Source organism: Talpa occidentalis, unplaced genomic scaffold, assembly GCF_014898055.3.
Source record: "Talpa occidentalis isolate TD23 unplaced genomic scaffold, MPIMG_talOcc4v2.1 talOcc4.2, whole genome shotgun sequence".
In the NCBI taxonomy this organism is placed as follows: Eukaryota; Metazoa; Chordata; class Mammalia; order Eulipotyphla; family Talpidae; genus Talpa; species Talpa occidentalis.
Window position 1 is genome coordinate 14,212,284 of NW_023602073.1, and position 23,662 is coordinate 14,235,945.

The following is a 23,662-nucleotide window of genomic DNA, read 5'->3' on the forward strand; positions in this document are numbered from 1 at the left end:
TCCCATCTAGAGTACAGGCAAGACTTGTGACTATGATAAGATTTCATTTCAATGATTAGGTTACATTATATGACAAAAACGAAGGATTTTGTTGCCGTAGTTAAAGTTCCAATAAGTTGATTTTAAACTAATCAAAAGGAAGATTATTCAGGATGGGTCTGTCCTAATCAGGTGACCTAATCAGAGGCATGATTACAAGCAGCATCAGACCCTTTTTTTTGTTTTTATTTATTTATTATTTACATTTTATTTTTATATTCCCCATACAATTACAACCCCCTTATTTTGACCCCAATTCCTCCTTTCCCCGCCCCCCACCCCCCATAGAGTGTCTCTGGTTCATAGTTGTTTGTTGATTTTGATTTTCACTTTCTTATAGTTATTCATTTTCCTGGTCCCTTATTTAAGTTTTCTAGATTCCTGCTATGAGTGAGACCATCCGGTATTTTTCTTTTTCTTTCTGGCTTATTTCGCTGAGCATGATCCCTTCCAGCGCCATCCATGTTGCTGCAAATTGCATGTGTTTATCTTTTTTGAATGCTGAGTAATATTCCATGGTATATATGGACCACATCTTCTTGATCCAGTCATCTATTTTTGGGCATTTGGGTTGTTTCCAAAGCTTAGCTATTGTAAACAGTGCTGCTATCAGACCCTCTGTAGTTGGCCTTAAGGAACTGCCAAGGTGTATAGGAGACTATGGCAGGGAACAATGCTGAGGACTTCAATTTGTTAGAAAGCAACAGGAAATAACATATGCCATGTTGCATACCAACGTTGCCTCAACAAACATATTTTTTTTTTTAAAAAATAGAAAACAAATAAATGAACAGGTTTTCACTGGTGAGGCAATTCTAACTGATTAGAAACAGAAAGTCTATATTAGAAATGACTCTAAGACTGGCCTGGCCTCCTTGGGAGAGAAAGATTTAGAGAGTACTGTGGTTGATTAGCAATTTTTGTCTGGCCATTGAAGGGGAGAGTGGTACATGAATATCTCCTATTGTCATACAAGATCTTTTGTATACTTAAGGGAAAAAAGTCATTGTCTCATTTTTCTTAATGTCAGAATAACTCAAAGGGACAAGAATGTCAGGTATCTAAATCAGAGGGGGTGACCTCTGAGAAAAACCTCGGAGAAGGAAGACAGAAAAAGTTGTCTCGGACAGATTTCAGCAATTGTAAAACAAAGTAAAACTTCAGTGAGCAGTTTCTCTATTGTTCCTTCCTTCTTTGGCATCTTCACTGTTTTTCCCTTTCCACTGCCTCTGTTTCTCTGTCTTCAAACATGCAGTGTTCCATGAGTTGGAAAAATCTACCCAGGACACTTGATTCTGCCACTACTTCTAACTCATGCTGACTCCAGTATTGTAGGACTCTTGACTGTCAGAATCCCATCCTTCTTCAGACGCCCAAAGAGATCAGGACAATCATTTATAACACATCATTGTTTCATATTAAAACCCTGCAGGAACTGTATCATGGTACTCAGATATCAATCTCAAAATTTAAGTAAATTCTCTGTAGTGAAGCAGGCCTTTCCCCCAAGGTCATGGTTTTAAAGGGGAGGCTGACTCCCCATCAGACAAAGCAACCAAAATCCCCTTCTTGGTGACACATGCCACAGCTGGAGTGGGGCCCTCAATCTGCAGGACCACAAGGGTTTTCCTATAGACACTGACTGTAGTTTCATAACCAACGTTACTGGAATTTGAACTCAATGTAGGCACAACTGAAAGGAGCAGATGAAAAAGGAGAAGGTTCTAAGAAAATTACTGGTGACTTCTTTGATTGTATTGTAGATAGATTTTGCTGGCTACAGTTCCTTGTATGTGGGGAGCCATTTGGAATTCTACCAGTGCAGCTTTGCTTCCTGAACCAGTCGACCATGGCTGTGTTTTGTTACTTATGCCCCTAAACCCCTCATTCATCTTAATTTAACTGTCTTCAATAGGGCTCTTAACACATAAGAGAGACTCACCAATATATAAGTAGGCTTAAGTGATGCCATTTGTTGAGATTCTAAAGAACAATACCCAGCACTTAAACCAGGATTCGGTGGCCCACAGTTGTCACTTGACATCAGCGCATGCTATTGGTTATTATAATATTTAAAATGTAAAGAATTAACTGTTAATTTTTCAACTTGAGAGCTTTTACTTAGCACTGAGTTTTTTATTTTCCTTGTTGTTTTTCTTAAAAAGTTAAGAAAACTCACAACCTGTTAGACACTCATTCTTCATGAAAACAACCTGATGACATTGAATAATGGGTGCCCTCCTATGGCAGAATACATGCTTTCCCATTTACCATAGTCACCACCATTCCCTATTGCCTCCTCAAACTTGGGCCAAATGTCAGCTGTAATTTATCATCATGATTCCACTGTTGTTTTTCTCATAACAGAGATAAGAAAACAGTGAAATATTTCTTCTCAACATGAAGAAATTTTGCTCATTTACCCTGGCAGTTTGTATAACAGGGTGGTCCCCAGGAAAGGGGGAGGTTCCAGGTTCCCTGATTCACCCAAAAGGAGGGTGGAGCTGAGCAGGGAGAGAAGAAGCTGCAGAGGAGACTGAGGAAGGAAGGAAGCAGGATGGGGAGCCAGGAGGAGACCTGGAGGAGGCACATGGAGCAGAGAGACCCATGAACAAACTGCTTGCCTTTTGGTCGTGGACTGGGTGACACAGATGTGGGTGAGACCCGTGGGGAGGTGACAATGGCAGTTTTTGTCTTGATTTTGATTTTGCTGTTTTCCTTCCAGACTTGTCTGGTTGTTTTTGATCCTTTTCTGTGGGTCCCCCCTAGAAGATGCTTTAGACTTGTGACAGGCTTTGGGTCCTTGCTCTGGGCCAGTCCTGCTTGGGTGGACTTTTACCCACGAGGGGACGGATAACTTTGGGTGCTTGATTTAGAAACTACATTCTTTGCCTTCCCTGTGTTGTTTCCTAACTGTATTAAAGTTCTTTTTCACTAAAGTGTCATATGTTTTGTACTGATGCGGCGGATGGCAGAACTGGTCTGGGCTGCCCCTCTCCCTGCCCTGCAGCACTTGGACCCTCTAACCATTTGAATTTGCTGCCATCTGAGTTAAAGAAACCTTTCCAACAACACACACCCCAATATGTTACTTATTGATGGGTAATGTAGTCTTGGCATACACTTGATTGCTTTTCCTTTCTCAGATTACTTCAACACTAAAACCTCCCTTTTGGTGAGAGTTTCTGACAACTCAAGGGGCGCCTCAGTGTGAGTTGATCATTTAAGAAACATGACTGTGTCCTTTAAAGGGACTGTGACTCACTGACCCTTGAAGTTCACCCACTCTCCCTACACCCCTGCTACCTGTCTGATTCATACGCTGCACTTATTCCCCTGTGCAATAAATGAAAGTCGCAAGTCTCACAATCCCTGATGGGTGTAAATATTCATATTTTCCATCTAGAAGGGGAAATGAAGAAAAGAGGCCCTCTCTTGCTTGCTCCTCGAAACATATTTAGTCACCTCTAATTAGGAGAGACTGTAGGAAGGATGGAGGAGAGAGGGAGGAGTGGATGAAGTTAAGAGAGCTTTGGAGGAGGGTGCACAGGGCAGTAAGGAGGGGCATCTGGAGAGGATTTGCACGAGGGAAATGTGTGTTCCGGCGGCGGTGTGCAGAAGCAAGCAGCACACGAGAGAGGGTGCCGGCACAGGCCGCGGGACACTCACGGTTGAGCTGCCGCCTTCGGATCCTGTCCCTCCATGGCCTGTTCCTGATCCAGTGTAATCGCGAAGGTAGCACCATGATCCCGAGTGAGTGGTCTAGAATTTTCTCATGGCAGGAAAACAAAAGGTCTCGCAGAGTTCCCGGAAGCCACGTCCAGGCCTATACAATTTAAAAATGAAAAAAAAAAAAAAAAAAACCCAACAATAACCTTCTTCTCCTTTTTTAATATCCGAGGTTTCCGTTAACTTTATTTTTTTATCTTTAACTTGCTTTGCCTTTTCCTTCCCTTAACTGTCAGAGGGCCTGAAGGTGGCTGTGGCGCGGGACTGCCCGGCTGAGCCTGCCCCAGCCGCCTGAGCCATGTTTTATGCATGAAGATGATGGGGCGGTAATTTATTCGAGCAGAGCTGATCGCTGGGTTCCTGTGTCTGCCTGAGTCAGAGGAGCCGAGCCATGCATGCCGGGGGAGGGCAGGTGCACCTGTCTGCACGGGGTGGCTGAAATGGGAATCCCTCTCCGCAGAGCTTGGCAGCCAGGAGCCTGGGCCAGGCAGGGGCTGCTGGAGCCCAAATCAGGGTGCTATCCTTCCCATTTGAGGGCAGATGACTTATTTACTGCTGGGACCCTAGCATCCAGGAGATGCTGCACAGGACAGGCCATCAGGAAAGAGTAGGAATAAATGACTTGGGGATAATCAAATCAAGGGATTTTGCAGGGCCCACAGTGTCTGCAGACATGCTTACTTGACCCTTCTCACCATCGTTGCCCACAGTGATAACCTTTTCCTGCTTCAAGAGCTCATTTTCCTGAGGTGCTTTCCTGCCCCCCTGTGGATGGGGCAGCCACCACCACCTTGGCCTCTCACACTCATCTCCCCTATGTGGAGCAGCGTTACTCTGTCCCAGCTTTCTGTGGCTTGCTGGTTTGTCTTAATATGCACTTCTATGGTGAGTAAGCTTCTCGGTGGCAGGGCCCGAGCAGCCATGCACAGGGGTTTGCGTGGGGAGCAGCTGGCAGCAAGGGGTGATTTGGTGCAGTTGACCCATCACCATCTCTATCAACCCCTTCCGGAGCCACCCCAAATATATATGCACTCTCACTGGAGATGTTGTACTGAATCCGGTCACACAGCTGCCCTACACAAGGTCCTCCACTCTGCCACAGACCCTCAGAGCTGTTTCTGGAAGGGACGCCACCTTCTCTGGCTGCTCCTGTACAGGGTCTGCGGCTCCAGGCAGCCAACCACTATTTTTTTTTAATTTATTTATTTATGCATACAAGAGCTGGGGTGCAGGCCAGAGATGTGGGGGGTGAGAGGATTCACCAGAGACAGAGTGGGGAGCAGAACAGGCAGATTGACCGAAATCCACTGTTGAAGGGAGAAGCGGATGAGTCAGGAGAGGCCTGCTGCACCATGTGGGTAGCTCCCTGGCCGGGGTTCGAACTTGAGCTGCAGTAGCTATGGATAGCTTCATAGGCTTCATCTTAACCCCTTGAGCCACCAGGGTGACCCAATGGCCAACCACTATTGATCAAACCCTGTCTTGTCCTGAGATTGGGGCTGGAAAAAGTAACACTCGAATTAGCAAATTTAGCCTACAATACCATAAGCTTGCTGAAGGCAGAGACGCTGTTGTCTGTCTTCTGTATCACTCATGGCAGGCGAACTGGGGGGCGCTGCTGAGAGAAAATAGTTGGGGGCTCATCATGTCCACCAGCCAGAGGTGTGCCTTCCGAGTGTCTTTTAGCCGCTGTGCCTCGTTCTCTTCATGTGAAGATGGGAATCACCTGCAGGCCTCACGAGGCTGTTAGGAAGACTGTGAGATAAAGGGAAAATGACTCTTTCTGGTCAGAAGGATTGTATTCCCAGGAGCTCGACTCCTCTTCCCGCTAGTGCCAAACCTGGAGGTAACAAGAGTACTGTAAGGTCAGGACTGGGCACAGTGCAGGTTTTCTGATCCCATGCAGACTGGGTAAAGGAGGAGTCAGAGTCCTCAGTGGTTTTGCAGGTCTTTTATTTGGGGTTCACCAGGCATATAGCAGGCAGGGATGCTGGCTGGGGGGCTGGGAGGCTGGCAGGCCTCCCAGCCCCCAGCAAGTCTTCACTCTATCTGGACTCTCTGGTGTTCGTTCTGCTGCTTCTCGGCTTCCACTTCGGCTTCTACTGCTGCTACTTCGGCTTCTACTGCTGGTGCTGGTGCTGCTGCTGGCGTCCCCGTGACGCCGCCCTCAAAAGCCCAGTCTTAGCCCAGGTGAATCCCATCTACCTATGCCCACACCCTATTCCAGGTGCCCGCCATCAGGCATGCATTCAGGACAAGGATCCATCATCTATCCTGATGGCAGAAGGGCAGAAAAGCCTGATATTTTCTTTACCCTACAAGTATCTTCCAGAAATGAATGCATGTTGCAGTCCTACTAGCCTGTTTAGTAGGTTCATGATCTTTAAATCCCTGTGCCTCAGTCTCTTTATCTGTAAAATGGGCCTAAGAATAAGAGTTACTGCCTGGGGCAGTGTAGTGGCAGGAGCAGGCACAGGGCAGGTTTCCTATGATCCGAGCAGACGGGTGAAGGAGGAGTCCTGCAGCCTTCGGTGGCTTTTGCAGGCTTTTATTGGGATTTACCAGGCACACGGCAGGCAGGGGCGATGGGGGGCCGGGAGGTTGGCAGGCCTCCCAGCCCCCAGCAAGTCTTCACTCTTTCTGGGCTCTCCGGCATTCTCTGATGGTCTCTGCTCTCCTCTCTCGGGGTTCTTCTGGTGTCCCAGTGACACCACACTTACAAGCTGTCTCTCAGCCCAGGTGTACCCACTGACGCATGCCCACACCCCACTCCAGGTGCCCGCCATCAGGCATGCATTCAGGACCACAGGGATCCATCATCAATCCTAATGGCGGGAGGGCAGAAAAGCCTGATGCTTTTTTACCTTACCTTCCAGGCAGAGAGGCTGATAGGGAGGCAGGCATGAGGGAGGCAGGGGTGCTGGGAGACAGGCAGCAACTGAGTCTCCCAATAGCCCCCTTCTATTCCCAATCCCCATGCTCCCTCTCTGGCTTCTAACATTTTCTCTCAGTCTCCCTCTCGAAATGATGGCTGACTCATTCTTACAGGCGGGTCCCCTCTCCTCCCCCACGTGCTCGCTGGCTTCTTGGCCCAGGTGTCTGCAAATATGGTGCATGTGCCCTGTGCCCACACCTCCCGGCTCCTGGCGTCTGTGTGTGCCCATGCTCATGCTCCCAAGTGCTTTTTTGCACCAACACAATATCACATGTGGGCAATGAAACCTGGGAGGAAAGCAAGACCACAGATGGTGGCCACAGAATCTAGTGGCAGGAGATAGGGAAAAAAAAGCCTGAATCACTCCATTTTCTCTACACTGCCTTAGGCTGATGCTAACACGATTCCGTGAGTTAATTGTGTGCAAAGAGCTTAGAACTGAGTATTGAGGAATCGCTCCATGTTATCAGTGTTTGTTTTAACTAGCCATGTGATTTCATGAACATTGGCAAATTCCTCCAGCCTCAGTTTCCTTGTGTGCAAAATGAGGAAGTCTGGGACACACGTCAAGAGTGTTTTGCATTAGGGCCTCCCCGGTGGCGCAGCGGTTGAGCGCTGGGTTGCGAAGCTGCCTGCGGACTTTGCGGCGCCGGTTCGATCCCCGGCTGCTCCCCGGCCACTGGAGGAGGGTCCCACATGGCGCGCAGACCTCTCCTGCCGCCCGCTGCTCCCCTCAGCAGTGTACTTCGATCCCTCTGCCTGCTCTGCTCCCCGCTCTGGCTCTGGTGAATTCTCTCACCCTCCCGTGCTTCTGACTGTACCCAATGCATGTACAAAACAAACAAATGAATACATAAATAAATAAATAAAAATACATGCCTCTCTTAAAAAAAAAAAAAAAGAGTGTTTTGCATTAGTTTCCTATTGCTGGTATAACCAACAACGGCAAATTTAGTGGTATGAAATGGGACTAATTTATTATCCTACAGTTCTGGAGTTCAAAGTCTGATAAGGTTCCTGCAAGGTTAAAATCAAGGTGTCTACAGGGCATCATTCCCTTGGACGCTCTTAGGAAGGATCACTCCTGCTTTTTCCAGCTTCTAGAAGCTGCTTGTCACCCTTGAATCTGTTTCTAGGTAATCTTCATTAGTCTGAGCCAAACCTTTACACCAGATGCAGCAACTTGGCAATTGTAAGCCACGTGGGGCTTTGCTGGTCTAGACAATCACTGTTGGACACTAACCTTCCAATGATATGCCTGCTCCTTAAGCATTTTTTTTTTAAAGATTTCTTTATTTATACAAGCACTGGGTACAGTTAGAAGCACAGGAGGGTGAAAGAATTCTCCAGAGCCAGAGTGGGGAATGGAACAGGCAGACTGACAAAATACACTGCTGAGGGGAGCAGCAGTCGCAGCAGGAGAGGTCTGCGCGCCATGTGGGACCCTCTCTGGGGGCCGGGGATCGAACTGGTGCTGCAGAGGCTGCAGGCAGCTTCGCAGCCCAGAGCTCAACTGCTGCGCCACCAGGGGAGGCCCACTTAAGCTTCATTTTTTGAAGCAGGCATGAAGACAGAGACCAGAATGAGTACAAAGTTTATGTAAAGAAGTCACTGAGGGCCTCCCCGGTGGCACAGCGGTTGAGCGCTGGGTTGCGAAGCTGCCCGCAGCCTCTGCAGCGCCAGTTCGATCCCCGGCTGTTCCCCGGCCACTCCCCCGCCGCTCCCCGGCCACCAGAGGAGGGTCCCACATGGCGTGCTGACCTCTCCTGCCGCCCACTGCTCCCCTCAGCAGTGTGCTTTGGTCCTTCTGCCTGCTCTGCTCTCCGCTCTGGCTCTGGTAAATTCTCTCACCCTCCCGCGCTTCTGACTGTACCCAGTGCTTGCATAAATAAATAAATAAATAAATCTTTAAAAAAAAAAAGAAGCCACTGAGAAGTTTTCATGGTCTGTTGCAACAGGACCCAATCTCCCTAGAATGGCAAAGGCACCATAAGAAAACTATTTGTGGGAGAACTAGGAAAGTATAACAACCTCATTTGCTCTTGACCCCTACCATTGTTAATTGCCAAACATTTCTCTCTCCATGGCACTTAACATAATGCAAATCAGGAGGCCACCAAGTAGGCAAATTAGAGAGAAGGCCATCGGGGTGTTGTGACCTGGTCAGTCTGTGCCTGCAAGGAACTTGAATGTGGAGAGGGGATGCAAAACGAGGTTGTATTTCTTTTGCAATCAGCACTAGACTCTCTTTCCTCCTCATTAATCCACACATTTCCTCAAGCTTCTGCTGCATGACTCACTGCTTTTCTGATGTACATAATTTACAAGAGCAGATGAGAGAGAACAGCAGGCCAGAGGGGGCGGAAAGTAAGCTTAGGTCTCAAATGGGAGGCAGTTGAAAAGTTTGCATTTCCTCTTCTCCTGTGAATTTAAATACAAACCTTGCCAGTTGGTGCATTATCGTCATGGAGAGACTGGAGGGTGGGGTTGGAATGAGGAGGGGGCCTCACCATCTCCCCTTGTTGCTCTTTCTGGTCAGATTGGCTCGACTGCAGACCTTGGCTACAGGCCTTGCAGCTTCCTTTCCTGACTCTTGGAGACTTTTCTTTTATCCAGTGCACACCCATAAATGCCTCTTATAAATTGTCGGTAGGATGTTATTCTCCTGAGGAATATTATCATTGGTGTTAAGTGGAGAATATCAATTTTGCCCTTCCTTGAGCTGCATGGCTATTAAATTTTCATAAGTTGCAGAATTGCATGGGGAAACAGATTCTGCTAGAAGAGATGTGTTAGAAAGAATATGGCAAAATAGCATAATGATGGGCTCCTTCATTTTTCCTTCAACTCGTTTTCAATAAATGAAAGCTACATGTTGGATTCAGGAGAATCCAACAAAGTATATCTGTGTGTCTGTTTCTACTCTAAAACTATGCTGGGAAGAAACACACCTTCAATTTCTCAGTGGAGAATGCAAATCACTGAGCCCAGGCACATGGTGCTGCCTTTCAAGAAAGTCACTAAGGACAGCATGGTATTATTTTTAAATAAAAGCATATCAAGCACCAGGAGGAAAATAACAGCACAGTGCCTGATTTCTCTCTCTCTCTTACACACACACACACACACACACATACACACACATACACACACACAGAAACTGGAAACTGGAAAGGGATTGCGAGCCAGGAACTAGTTGTGGCTAGCTGGCTCTCTATCTGCTAGTGTGCAGACTGAGGGGTACCCCTGGCCCCTGAAACCTGCCCACTCTAAAGGGGTTCTGCTATTGCTGCATAGAAACAAAGTACATCCTTAGTGTGAAGGAACTTTAATAGGGTTAGTGTGCAATAGGGTTAGTGTGCATAGAGAGAGGAGAGGATAATAAGTTCCCAATAAAACACCCAAAGTTACCATTCCCTAGAGGGCAAATGTCTAGCCAGACAGGGTTGGCCCAAAGCAGGGCTGCGGAGGCCTGAACGCTTTCCACAAGTCGAGGGCACCTTCCGGCAGGAACCATAGGAAAGGGGTAGAGGGTGCCAGCAAGTCTGGGACTAAAGGAGCAAAATAAAAATTCAAACCAAGGTAAAAAACTGCCATTGTCAGCCTACCCATCATCTCAACTCCAAGTGTCTCCTTCTATGTCCCCAGAGTCCCTGGCATAGTTCCAAAGCCCAGAAACACACGGGACTTCATCACCTGTCTCTGCTCCAGGTACCTCCCCCAAGTCTTCTCTCCAAAACTCTTCTAGCATTTTCTTACCTCTCAGCTCCACCCTTCAGTAGGTGGGGCAGGGACCATACAACCTCCCCTTTTGATGGAGAGAGCTCTAACACAGCTAGTCCTGTTTACTGAGTATTTTTCAACAGATAGGTGCTGTCTTCCAGATTTACATAGAAGTATGTTTACATCTCCCCTGTATTCTTATTAATAAGTTATTTTTAGTAACTTCATTTTGCAGATATAAAGTGAAGGCTGGGCCTCCCTGGTGGCGCAAGGGGTTAAAACGCGACCTATGAAGCTATCCGCAGCCACTGCAGCATGAGTTCAATCCCTGGCCAAGGAGCTACCCACATGGTGCAGCAGACCTCTCATGTCTCCTCCACTGCTCCCCTCAGCAGTGTATTTCCATCAATCTGCCTGTTTTGGACCCCACCCTGTCTGTGGTGAATGCTCTCACCCCCACACCTCTGGCCTGTACCCCAGCTCTAGTAAATAAATCTTTTTTTAAAAAAAAGGAGAGGCTAATAAATATGCTAACTAGTAACTAACACAGAGAGTACTTTACATATATTAATATATATCACTGCCACCATAATTCTCAGCCCATTTTGCAGATGAAACTGAAGCAGAGTGCTGTTCAGCCACTTGCCACCCTCACACACCTAGCAAGTGACAGAGATAAGTCTTAAATTTAGGTAACCTGGTTCTATGTTTAAACACAATCCATATTAACACTTCAAATAAAATACTTATAAAAAATTGCAGGGAAACTATATGTAGTACCCTGTATATTCAGTGCTTCTTACATTTGGTGGTAACTTTCCGTTCATGTAGCCTTGACAAAGACAATTACAGAATAATAGAGAATTAGGACATATGGTAACTATTAGAGAACAACATCACAGCAAAAAGTCTTGTTTCAGAGGTTAGGGAAACAAAGTCTGATTTCCACCTATCTTCATACTGTTGACAACTTTTACCTGATTTACATTCCCTTCTTGTAACCACTACTTTGTTCTTACGGCTACAGAGTTTTGTTTATTCGTCTGTTTTTGTTTATGAGCCACATGAGTGAAGTCATATGGTGTTTGTCTTTCTCCATCTGACTCATTTCACTTAGCATAACACCCTCTGGGTCTGTCCATGCTGCTGCAAATGGCAGGATTTCATCTTTTTATCACTGAGTATATCCCATTGTGTATATATCCACCACATCTTCCTTATCTACTCATCTGCTGATGGGCACTTGTGTTGTTTCCAACTCTTGACTCTTATGAAAAATGTTGCAGTGAACATAGGGTGCATTTATCTCTTTCAATAAATATTTTGTATATTTTGGATAAATGCCCAGAAGTGGGAAAGCTGGATCATATGGGATTGCTATTTTTAACTTTTGTAGGAGTTTCCAAACTGTTTTCCATAATGATTGCACCAATTTACATTCCCACCAAGAGTCAATAAGGGTTCTCTATTGTCCACAACCTCTCCAACACTTCTTGTTTCTCATCTTTTGGATAATAATCACTCTCACAGGTGTGAAGTGATGTCTCATTGTGGTTTTGATTTGCATTTCTCTGATAATAAGAGATGGCAGACACCATTTCTGTGCGTTTGGACAAGTGTCTATTCAAGTGTCTATTCTGCCCATTCTTAAATCAGATTGCTTGTTCTTTTTGTCATTGTTGAGTTGTATGAGTTCTTTACATATTTTGCATATTAATCCCTGTTCTGATGTATGATTTGTGAGTATCTTCTTCCATTCAGTGGGTTGCATTTTTGTTATGATGATGGTTTCTTTTACTGTGCCTCACTTTTTAGTTTGATATAATATAATCTGTTGTTGCCTTTTTTTTTTAAGGATTTATTTATTTATTTAAACAAGCACTGGGTACAGTCAGAAACGCGGGAGGGTGAGAGAATTCACCAGAGCCAGAGCGGGCAACAGAACAGGCAGACTGATGAAATACACTGCTGAGGGGAGCAGCAGGCGGCAGGAGAGGTCTGCTGCGCCATGTGGGACCTTCGCCAATAGAATTGACCATTGATTTGCTGAAAGAAAGAGGTAAAGGAGTATTCTGGAGAGGACACCCCAGGAGTCCAGTTTGAAGGACTGACCACCTAGGCACATAAAAAAAAGTGTCTATGTATTGAGTTTAAACTCCAGAAGGTAGAGACCCAGCCATTACCCAGAGAAATAGATACAAGAGTCACTATAACAGTAGTTGGACTCGAGGTTGTTAATTTAGCCTCTCAATACCTGTCCTAAGAGTCCTCTAAATTTAGTCATTATAAGACATCATTATAGAGTCTTATTTTATTCTGTGATTAAGGGCCCAGATATTTTAAGATTTTTAATTTCTTATGCAAATAGTGAGTGATGCACATCAGTAGCACAGAGTTACCTTTATGTAGCAGAGTGGGGACAGGTGTGAGGTCTGTTTTCTTGGTTGACTCCACCTGCCCAGTGGAGCAGCCTGAATTTAGAATGAAGACAAATGTGGAAGCAGTGATCTGTTACAACTTTGTGGTGGTTTCCTTGGGGATATCCAGGTGGAGAGAAATATTTCCTTATTAAATTCAGGTTTAGAAAATCCAACTCTCTTTTTTTTTCATCTTAACTTCATTGGATTTAGACCCTCCCAGCCTTGTCAGAAGAGAAGGGGGTAAAAGTCTCCATGATTCAAAGGCAATTTCTCTTCTGTTTACCTTAAGTAAACTGTAGAGAGAATCCAAAGTAAACAAACAAAAACCAAACAAACATAGAATCTCCCAAAACTTCAGATCTAGAGAGTCCTCAGATATCCCTTCCCCGACTTGTCATTTCTTGGATGAGAAAATAAATATTTAGAGAATGAATGTCAACAGCACAAAACCAGTTAGTTCCTGAGATAATATTAATACTCAGTTTCTCTGATTCCTAGTTCAGGCTTTTTCTACATTCACAAGTCACCACGAATCAGACTTTTCACATATAAATGTGTTTTCCGGTAATGCTTGAAACATTATGTTTTATGGTTGAGCAAACAGCATAACAAGGATTATATTTTAAACTTAAGCTATAAAACCATACAGTCTCTAAAGTTTCATGAAGCTAGTTCTTAAAGAGATATGTATCTGATTGAGATGACATGGATTGTTTTGTATTTTTAGGATGGAGGGAAAGAGATTAAAGGAAGATAAAAAAAAGCATCAATAAGGAATCTTTTGTGCCCAGGGCCCTGGACTCCTGGAAACTGCCCAGCCAGTTTGAAGGAAGTCATCCAAGCAGCCCAGGGGTTCAGATTTTTTTAAAGGTAGTAAGCACAGGGCATACAAAGGTGAATAATTCATGGGTTTGCCCTGGAGGGCTTCAAATACACTGGAGGATGTAGATAGATGCATGAGTAACTCTTACCAGATCCAATGTGGAAGATGTTAGAGGAGCAGCATGAAGTCATTTAGGAGCCTAAAAGAAAGAAAACCAATTCTGACAAAAAGAGGAAATTCGGGCAGGTTTGAGGAGGAGGTGGCATTTGAGCTACACCTTTGTAAGGGGAGATACCATGTTCCCACCTCCACTTAGAGGCAGCCACCATGGACTAGCTACTAGGAATGAGGGTTGGAGTTGAGTGGCCAAGTGAAGCTATGTAACATGAAGCAGGAGGGGGTTTTAAGAGAAGGATTCTCATTCCTGAGGTCCAACTGTAACAGGGTGGTCCCCAGGAAAGAGGAAGTTCCAGGTTTCCTGTCCCACCCAAAAAGAGGGTGGAGCTGAGCAGAGAGAGAAGAAGCTGCACAGGAGACTGAGGAAGGAAGGAAGCAGGATGGAGAGCTAGAAGGAGACCTGGAGGAGGCACATGGAGCAGAGAAACACATGAAGAAACTGCACTTGCCTTTTGGTCTGGACTGGGTGACACAGATGTGGGTGAGACCCGTGGGGAGGTGACAATGGTGGTTTTTGTCTTGCTTTTGCTTTTGCTCTTTTCCTCCCAGACTTGTCTGGTTGTTTCTGATCCTTTTCTGTGGGTCCCCACTGGAAGATGCTTTAGACTTGTGGCAGGCTTTGGGGCCTTTTTCTGGGCCAATCCTGCTTGGGTGGACTTTTACCCACGAGGGGACGGGTAACTTTGGGTGCTTGATTTAGAAACTATACTCTTTGCCTTTCCTGTATTGTTTCCTAATTGTATTAAAGTTCCTTCCATTAAAGTCTTATACATTTTGTGTTGATGTAGCAGACGGCAGAACCTATTTAAAGCAGGCAGGTTTGCGGGGCCTGGGGTGCCCCTCTCGCTGCCCTGTATCACAACTTGCACCTGTTACTGCTGGGAGGGAGCCCTGGGAGGCGACACATTGAGTAGAGATATGTAAAGACACTTGGAAGAGACACATGAGATACAGAGCATGGCTAACAATGGCAGCCATTATCTTGATTTGTATTTTTGTGTCACTCTCTCCAATTATCCCAGACTTGCCTGGCCATTTCACCCTTTTACTTTAGTTCTCTGCAAGAAGGTGCCTTAAACGTGTGACAAGCTTTTGGCCTCAGCAGCCCCACTTTGGACCAACTCATTTTGATTGGCATTTGTCCAAGAGGAGATGGGTAATTTGTGTGTGTGGGGGTGGTTATTGAGAAATAATATCCTTTCTTCTTTCTTTCTATGCACACTAATTCTATTAAAGATCTTTCACACTCAGAGTTGCTTTTGTCTTTATGCAGCTGATGGCAGGACCCTCTTTTAGAGTGTGCAAGTTTGGGGGCCCCTGGGTATCCCAACACCTTGAAATATGGGCAAAATATAAAGGGAGAATGAGAAAAACGTACTCCAGGCCAAAGAGTCACATGAGGAAAGGCTGTGGCAGGAAACTGATAGGGATATTCCGAATGGAACGGAAGATGTCAGGGTGGATGGGGCAGGAAAGGAAGGTCGGGGTCTTCATTATTCTAAAGGCGTCAGGGACCTGGCAGCTTGGAGTCTCTGCCCCTTCCTCATCATGGCAGATAGGTAGAGCTTCCGGCAATGGTGCCCTTGGTCAATCATTTCTTTTCAGCTAGTTTATGTCCTGCAGTCGTCCTGGTGATTTTATGAAGGGTTAGTAGCCATTCATAACTCCCCTTCTGCATAAATTAACCAGAAGATCCTGTAATTTGCAACAAAAAACACAGACAGATGCAGATGGTAAATCGATGCCACCGCCAACAGCTTAATCACGGCTTCCTGGAAGGCTGCATTGAAGAGTTCTGAGGCTCCCTCCAGCTCAGCGAGAGTGTCTGTGCTGATGGATTGGGGGGCTGTGTGATGGAAGCAGAGAGAATAACTGCAATGGCGTCAGACCTGCGCCATCTGTGGCTAAGCCCAGTGACAAAACCATGTCTCTCTTCTTGGCTTTTACAACAATTTAAAGTCATCTTCTGCCAAGGCGTTGTTTTGTGATTTCAATTCTGAACATCAGAAATTTCAGATTTATTTCTTTACACTTAAGTTTAGAGATATAAGCTACAATTATCTTTGATGTCAAGGGTTGAATAATTGTTGGCATGGGTTCTCGAGGAATGTGAATGTTCTGTTGATGATTTCTTGCTCAGCAAAGATAAGGAAAAGATTAGAAAATATTTACATTCCAATGAGTATCACATATTTTCCTTGCATGTCTCTATACTAGTCTGCATGTATTACATCTATGGTATTGTCAGCACAGTGGCTAGAGAAGCAATGAAGATCTTACGCAAATGTAGATCTATGTACATTTTATGTTTTATAATCATTATTACAACTTACCTCTATTTAATAATTCTGAACAAAGTTTTGTTTAATCATCTATAAATTTTGTAGTATGTGTTTGTACTGGAAATTATATTTGTTCCTATGGCTGTAGAATATGACTGTTATTGGAACAAAATGTTATAACTTAAACTATAAATGCAGTTACCTATTTTGTGTTTTTTCTCTTCCATCATCCATATTGCTCTTGTTGGACAGAGCACACTTGGGCTGGCCCTTCTTACAGTTTTTGGAAGAAAAAAAAAAAAAACTACAGTGACTTTTTCTATGTACAACCCAAAGCGTGATCTCTTTGAAATTTTGACAATTCTTAGAGTTTGGGGCCCCTCCTGTCTCTCCTCTGTTTCACCTGCACCTAAAGAAGTTACGCTTTCTTGGGGAAAGAGGGGATTTGCTCATTCGCACGCAGAGCACCCAAAGGTGGGACTGGAGAGAAGTTCTAGGCCATCCAGCTGCTAACATCACGTCCTCCAGGCACTGCTTATTCCGACCTGAGACTCTCACCATGGTAGAAGCCTGTGCTTGCAATCTGGAGATTGAGGACACAAAAGGGAATCTGGGGAGTTGGAAAGAAGCAAAAACAAATTTTAGTTTCTTTCTCATTTTATCAAAAGCAGGTGTCCTCCTTGAGTCTCTTAGTTGCAAGAAATAAAATCCACTATAAACACAGCCTAAGATTTGTTTTTAAGGTGAGGGACAGGTATTTATTATGGATTATAGGGCAGATGTTTCAAGTAGATGTCTGAGGGAGGAGGGCCACCCCCAGGCACAGGGCAGCCAATGGTCAGCTTATCCTGGTCTTCATTTGCACAAAATTTCCTCTGGGTTTCTGAGGGCTCAGCTGCCCTCCTAGCCTTGTGGACAACATGTGGCTCTACAGTTAAACTGGAGGACTGAATCCTGGCTGCACCTTTTCAAGCTGGATGACCTTGGAGACCTGAGTGACCTTGACATTGGATGAAAATAGATGTCATTCCTACTCTCTAGGGCCGTGGGGAGGATCAGATGAGCTCATTCCTGTGAAAACAGTGCCTGGTGCTTAGTCAGCGCCTAATATTTATTCGCTATTAATCTGGTTATATACCCTTCTGTCTCTGTGGAGTGGTTTCTCTGCTTTACTGGGCCTGTGTCCAAGCCTGGCCACTTCACAGAGCTGATGCTCTCACTTCTAAGTCCACACAACACCCTGTCCAGGCCAACGACTCGCCTGAATATAAGTATCTCAGTTCCCCAACCAAATGGTCAGGAGAAAGAGTCTCCTTAATTCAGCTTTGTCATGAAGGCAGAACTCAGTGGGGAAGGGGTGGATTGTGTGCATGGAGTGTGGATGGAGGGATGGTAGAGAATGGAGGATCTCAAAGAAAGGAAGGATGTCTTTATGGATCGGTTCATCTGCCCCAGAGGGATGAGCCCCGCATTTTGTGGTCTTCTGTGATGTTTTTGCTAAGCATGGTTGATGTCCATGCCAAATACGTGGCACATGAAAGGGACCAAAAACCTGCCACCCCCAAAATGTCTTTTTTTTTTTTAAGATTTACTTATTTATGCATACAAGAATGGGGTTACAGGCCAGAGGTGTGTGGGGGTGTGTGTGAGAGGATTCACCAGAGACAGAGTGGGGAACAGAACAGGCAGATGTACTGAAATACACTGCTGAGGGGAGCAGCGGGTGAGACAGGAGAGGGCTGCTGCGCCATGTGGGTAGCTCCCTGGCCAGGGGTCGAACTCGTGCTGCAGTGGTTGCAGACAGCTTCATAGGTTGTGTCTTAACCCCTTGTGCCACAAGGGAGGCCCCAAAATGTCTTTTTGAAAGAAGTCTGATGTCATAGGAGGAACTCTGAAGTCTGGGTGCAGGCTACCCTGCAGGATGTCACAATGATAATGATATTTAAAAAAATAAATAAATAAGCATTAAAAAAATAAAAAGGACTTTTCCAAGTAAACTTCTGTAAAGGTGTGTAGAGGGAAGACCTTATCTCCTTATCACTTTTCACCAGAGCAGACAGAACTTAATCTGCATACCTTTGTCTGCAGGGCCATCCCCTGTAAACTCCCTAACTGACCTCTACCCTCTGCCCGCCCAAAGTCCTTTGGTCTTAGCGAAGCAATTTCAGACGGTGTCTGAAGCCACTTGAGTGAGTTTCTCAGCTGTACTGGGTGTCTCCATGTATACAGGTTTACATGCTATATTCAAAGTCTTTATGATCTTTTCTCTTACCAGCCTGTCTGATGCTTGTCGGATTATGCCAACCTAGGGGATGATGCCAGCCTAGAAGACCCCAGAGGGGTAGGATGATTTCCTCTTTACCCCAACACACCCTTCTACCATAGCTGTCTGCTGCTTGCCATCTCAATCCCTTTCTGTGCCTTTGCTCCTAGCTGCCTTCCACCTACCAAGTCACCTTGCTCACAAGTGTGGGAACCGGAAGGGCCAGGGAGTGTGTGTCCTCCCGTCCTCCAAGGATGCCCTTAACAGGATGGCCAAGTGCCAGCCCAGCTCTCCTGCCTAGAGTGGGAAACACTCTGGGCACAATCTACTCTGCAGAGCTCCCCTGGGGATCAGGCCAGGGCTGGGACTTGCCTGGGATGGCACTTGCCTAGGGATACCCCCCTCTCTCTGGTTGCCCCAGATCATTTCCTTTACAAATCACTTGCACATGAATCCAGTTCTCGGGGGCTATTTTTGTAGTTCAATTTACAGCAATCCCAAGGATCAAAAACTGAGGCTGAACTCATTTGCCAGCCATTAATGCATGTAATTGATACCCACTTGATGGGGGTTCTTTGGGTTCTCTGGGATCTGATTTGGTTTCTCTCCCTGGCTTCCTTCAGAGGGTCCCACTCACAGAGAGAGGCTGGTGGGGAGCCCGCTCTCTCTCCCTTCAGAACATTATCTTCTTTCAAAGAAAACAAGGAGGACAGCCAGTCTGATTTAGAAAAGGAAAATATAAAGGATGGCCTGTTATGTGACCTGATCTTCCTTGTGGCCCCTCCCCCCACCAGCTGGGAGAGCAGTTTTAACTTCCAGAAAAATCTGTATTTCTGGAAAGTCCAGCTGCCTGTCTCGGAGCTAAACACGGGCAGGCTAGCAAACAGAGATGGGATAACAGGCGATGTTTCTAGGACACACTGTCACCTTAGCTGATCCTCTTAGTAATCCTGTGACAGGGGGGTCCCCAGGAAAGGGGGAGGTTCCAGGTGTCCTGCCCCACCCAAGGGAGGGGGAACTGAGCAGGGAGAGAAGAAGCTGCAGAGGAGACTGAGGAAGGAAGGAAGCAGGATGGAGCCAGAAGGAGACCTGGAGGAGGCACATGGGGCCGAGAGACACGTGAAGAAACCACGCTTGCCTTTTGGTCGTGGACTGGGTGACACAGATGTGGGTGAGACCCGTGGGGAGGTGACAGCGGCAGCTTTTATCTTGATTTTGATTTTGCTCTTTTCCTTCTAGGCTTGTCTGGTTGTTTCTGACCCTTTTCTGTGGGTCCCCACTGGAAGGTGCTTTAGACTTGTGGCAGACTTTGGGGCCTTGCTCTGGGCCAATCTCATTTGGATGGACTTTTACCCATGAGGGGATGGGTAACTTTGGGTACTTGATTTAGAAACTAGATTCTTTGCCTTTCCTGTCTTGTTTCCTAGTTGTGTTAAAGTTCCTTCCCATTAAAGTCTCATATGTTTCGTGTTGATGCGGCGGATGGCAGAACCTATTTAGAGCAGGCAGGTTTGCGGGGTCTGGGCTGCCCCTCTCCCTGCCCTGTAACAATCCTAATTCTTTTTTGTGGGGGGCTGCTACTGCTGATTATAAGGACAAGCACTTTGAGTGGATTTCAATGAGCAACGTTCTCCTGAGGAGGGCTCACACAGAGCTGGCTGTTTCCTCAGGGCTGAAGCCAACTGAGGAGCTCTTTTGGACTGACAGCGTAGGTCCTTTGAACCGGGTGTCTACACTGGGCAGATGACACAGTCTCAGTGGAGTTTGAATGTCTCCAGTTCCTAACCCCACTTCAAATGATTCTGGTCACCTCAGCTGGACACTATAAATGAAATTCCATGACAAAAATTCTGGGCTGAAATGTGTCTATTGTTAAAATGTAAACCTTTTAAGAGGGATAACACAGTTCCCTATTGCATGAGGCAAGACTTTTTAGGGGTTGAGAGTAATCGAAACAGAATAGTATAAGCATAAAACAGAATTTAATTGCTTCACTCTTAGGTAGGCTGGCCTCAGGCCCAGTTAGGTCAGATGACAAAAGAAAGTCATCAGAAATCTATCTTTTATCCACTTGTCAGCTTTGTTTTTCTCTGAGTTTCTCAGGTGACAAGGATTGGGTTTTTTTGTTTTGTCTTGTTTTAAAGATTTATTTTTTTATTTATACAATAACTGGGGTATAGGCCAGAGGTGGTGGAGGGTGAGAGGATTCACCAGAGACAGAGTAGGGAACAGAGGAGGCAGACAGACCGAGAGCACTGCTGAGGGGAGCAGTGGGCGACACAGGAAAGGTCTGCAGCACCATGTGGGAATCTACGTGGTCAGCGGGGAATCAAACCTGTGCTGCAGAGGCTGCAGACAGCTTCACAGCACAGCGCTCAACCTGCTGCGCCACTGGGAGGCCCAAGGATTTGTTTTTAAGCACCTCCCTATTCTTTTGGCAACCCAAAGGAAGGGTTGCCTGCCCTGTCATCCAGCTCAAATCTCTGGCCTGGTTCTCAGTGGCTCAAATCATCTCATGTGGTCTCCATAAACTAACCACCGTGACTGACTGCTGAGGACCCAGTGCCTTGCTAATGGCTGGAGTGTGGCGGTGGGACCAGCCCCACCCAAAGAGTGGGAAAAGATGGTTCAGCAGAGAAAACTTCAAGTGCTCTTACAAAGAAAAGAGAGGATAGCTAATAGGAAGGCAAAACCAGCACGTTCACTACCCTTAGTATCAGTTTTCATACTTTCACAGTGATCGCTAGCAGAGAGTAGCTCTCTGCAAGAGGAGGCACAGCAGAGATTGCAAGGACAAGTCCAGAGCAAGGGCGCCATATTGGGACACCAGGCAGCGATTGGTAGCGCTGCAGTAGGGGCACCTCGGGGGTTATGAGATTGTAACAGTCACTCTTAAAGGGTGTCCAGGTAACTGAGCAGGGGTCCATGTTGTAGCTCACAGTTCATACTGATAGGCTTTCCCTGAGCTGTAAGCTCAGCCTTGATGAATGAAATAATCTATTAAGGTTTTCTCTATCGTAATCCAAGGATCCCTTGTCATGCTTCATGGAGTTTTTTGTTACCAGGCAGAGACAACTGGGATAAAATTAGGAAGAGCTTCCTACCTTCTTTGTTGGACTATTCCATCGTCTCTTTTCAGTCCCACAAGGGGATAAAATAAGATTTGCTGAGCATCGTCTGAAACAGCCTCACGATGCTGGGCTCGAGTTCTACTCTACAGATGAGGAACGAGGACCTGGAGAAAGGTAAAGTGATTTGTTAGCCACTGAGTAGTAGGAACTCCAGCCGTGGGTCCCCAGAGTCTCAGCAGAGAATATGAAACCAGGAAGAGTTGGAGAGGTATGGTAGGGAGAATTACAAGGAGAAATGGTTGATGTTTAAAGCAATCAACAATAAGGAAAAAACCGAGGCATTCAAGAGCTAACTGCTGACAGTATGTGCACAGGGGAAAGGAACCAACAGATTACGAGAACATGGCACCCTTTGTGTGCTAAAGATGGATCACTGTGGGTAGGATGGCCACAGAATTGATCGTGTACACCAAGAACTTTTGAGAGTAAGAAGACATTGTTAATGATTATTCCAGAAAGACGAACATAAATCAAGCACAGCTTGGGCAAATGAGGATGCAGGGTCACCCTAACTAGAGCAACTAATAGCAGAACTTGGCTTAATTCTAATAGTAGTGATGGGCACACATGGACACATTCACTGCCTCCGAACCCCTCTATCCATCACCCTGTGGGGTGCACGATGCCCAATAAGGCATGTAGCAACTGGCTTTCATCTTTGTAGCCCTGCTCTCTAACAACTGAATTGGTCACCAGTCAGAGAACAAAAAGCACAGTTTAAATAATTTCTTATTTAATCAAACCAACAATTAAGTAAGCAAGGTGGTATGGGATTAGCCTCCTAATTCCCCAACAGTCAGATAGACTTTTCTCAATAGGCCCAGGGTAGGCCTCCTATCACTTGTTAACAGAACTAGAGGTTAAGTGAGTCTCAGGAGGTCTATTACCATTGCTTAAAAAATACAGATTGTTTTGGGTTGAGAGCAGAGTTGGCTCCTGAAGTCTAGAAGAAGCTTCTATTCTTATCTGAGTCTTTCTCCCTTTACTAATATTAAAGAAGATATACCCGGAAGAATGTAGTTGGGAGGGTCTCATCCAGTTGCAGGTTTATCAGTGAACATATCCTTTATCTAAGAATCTCATCTTTACTCTTATAAGGTAGCCCCCCCCTTGTCTTTCTCTCCCTCTCTTTCCTTGATTCCCCAGCTCCCTAAATACAGGATAAATTTGCTGGTCTGTTCTGTTATTCTTTAGAATTTACAACCATGTGAATTCGCCATACATATGTTATTAAAATGATCGTTTTTCCTTTGCTAAGCCCTCTGGTGCTGTTTTGATTACTTTTCCAGACCTAGAAGAACCCAGAGGGGTACATGATAATTGCCTTCATGCCGCAACAGTGTAGCTGAGTGGTAAGCAGACATCACACTGAGGTTTATATCTCAGCTCTGTGACCTTGAGCAAGATTTTTTGGGGGTTCAGACTCCTGATCTATAAAATGGGGGTGAGAACACACACTGTTTGAGCTCTTACTGTGTCTTATTGCTGGTTAAGCACCTTATGCAGATTATTAAGTCCTGTCTTCATGACCACCTTACCCACCAGGTTTTATTATCTCCATTTTTTTTTTTGATGAGGGCACTGAAGTATAATGAGATTAAATAATGTATTCAAGGTTGCACAATTAATAAGTAGCTATTTTGCAGGGTGGTTTGGGTGATTAAATGAGACAATGCGTATTAAAAGCTCAGCATGTTGACAGAGAGCCAAGAGAAAGCCTTGATAAATGTTAGTCCTTAATGATGATCATTTAATATCCAATGTTATTGTTATCTTGCATGTATAAGGTAATCCTATTCCAACCCACCATGTGTGGGAAGGATGCTCTGAACAAAAACCAGCTACTCACCTTTAGGGGGCAGGAATGGGCCACAGTGCAGGTTTTCTATGATCCAGCAGACCCGGTAAAGAAGGCGTCCTGGAGACCTCAGTGGCTTTTGCAGGATTTACTGGGATTTACTGGGTACATGGCAGGCAGGGGTGCTGGGGGACCAGGAGGCTGGCAGGCCTCCCAGCCCCCAGCAAGTCTTCACTCTTTCTGGGCTCTCTGGCCTTCTCTCACGTTCTCTCGTGGGTCTTCTTTCTCCATTCGTTCTGCTTCTGCTCCTCTACTTCTGCTGGCGTCCCGGTGACGCCGCCC

At 45.7% G+C, this 23,662-nt stretch overlaps 1 long non-coding RNA gene across 1 annotated transcript; it reads right to left on the reverse strand.

The window, feature by feature from the left end:
* Positions 1-16,449: 16,449 nt before the first annotated feature.
* Positions 16,450-23,387, reverse strand: LOC129146372 (uncharacterized). The gene is made up of 3 exons (XR_008553011.1): positions 23,372-23,387; positions 21,496-21,626; positions 16,450-16,738 (listed from the first exon to the last, which is right to left on the reverse strand). It is a non-coding gene; the product is annotated as an uncharacterized LOC129146372 (long non-coding RNA).
* Between the last annotated feature and the right edge of the window lie 275 nt (positions 23,388-23,662).